The 1244-nt window shown below is 27.0% G+C and overlaps 1 non-coding gene across 1 annotated transcript; it reads right to left on the bottom strand.

Moving 5' to 3' along the window:
- Positions 1 to 425: 425 nt before the first annotated feature.
- On the bottom strand, positions 426 to 499 carry TRNAI-UAU. The gene has a single exon. It is a non-coding gene; the product is annotated as a tRNA-Ile (tRNA).
- Between the last annotated feature and the right edge of the window lie 745 nt (positions 500 to 1244).

Below are 1244 nucleotides of genomic sequence, written 5' to 3'. Positions count from 1 at the left end.
ACAGAGTCAGTAGTACTAAAAAATATATAGGGGAATTTTGGTCTATATAATTATATTTAACTGAATAAAAGAATACGTTTGAATATAGAATTTCACCATGCAAGATATTAATTGATTAACAATATAATATTCAATAATCAAACATAAGCTCTCGTATAATTATTCATAATTTGATTCGTTCATTGATCATTTAAAATATTAAAAATTAAATCATTTTAGTACAAGAATAACTAGGAAAGTCGATAAACAATAAGCATATGCCTAAGTCTGTATATTATCTTGTTTTATCAAGGAAAATATTCAAGTCATTATGAGCATTTTATAAATATTTTATATCATCAAATCTCATATATTGTTTAAGAAAATCTTATTTGTTTCCTAATTAAGAAAATGCTTATATAAGTCTTTAAAATTTAAGCAATTTTTGGTCTTGGTGGGGCTTGAACCCACGACTTTCGGCTCATAAGACCAACACTCTAACCAACTGAGTTACAAGACCAAACATTTATCATTATGATGATAATAAATAACCAACACACTAACTAACTAACCCAAAATATCCACTTACACGTCATTTTCATATTAATGCAATCTTTTGTTTGAATAAAAGTCAAGTCCAAAAGATCTTTATAGTGACTTGGAATGAATTACTACTCCACTCTTTTCCATATAACCCAGGATTTCACTATATATGTATTGGTACAAATACAAGTAATGAACTCTTCGTCTACTCAATCTACACTATCTTATCGATCTACACCAAGGATCAGTCACAAGTTGCCTTGCTAGATTATTTTTAATTTGGACGCCTTTCAGAGAAAGTGATGAGTGCGAGTGTGATTGGGCTAAAAAATTAAATCATTTAGTATAATAATAACTAGGAAAATTGAAGATTTAAACAATATAATAAGCATATACCTGTTAGACATGTATGTCCTAGGAGCCAACATTTATTGTTTTGGGCATTGATTTTTTATTAAATAAATATAATAAATAAGTGTTTTATTTATTTTATTTTAACTTAATTAGTATTTGATATTATTCTCTACAAGCAATCTTTTTAATTCTTAATTCTTAAGAGTTAAGAATATGAATGACGAAGAATTAATAAATGAAGTATTGTAAAAATGTTCTTAGTCATAGAAATTCTAATTGGGCATTAGAATTCCAATAAAACTAGTACATTGTTCTTCTTATGGTGAGTCTTATGCCATTATGTATGAGATACGAAAAGTGGACATGTG

The sequence above is a fragment of the Ipomoea triloba genome, chromosome 7 (genome assembly GCF_003576645.1).
Source record: "Ipomoea triloba cultivar NCNSP0323 chromosome 7, ASM357664v1".
In the NCBI taxonomy this organism is placed as follows: domain Eukaryota; kingdom Viridiplantae; phylum Streptophyta; class Magnoliopsida; order Solanales; family Convolvulaceae; genus Ipomoea; species Ipomoea triloba.
Note: the sequence above shows the minus strand (reverse complement) of the source record. Positions and strands in the feature narration are given on the sequence as shown.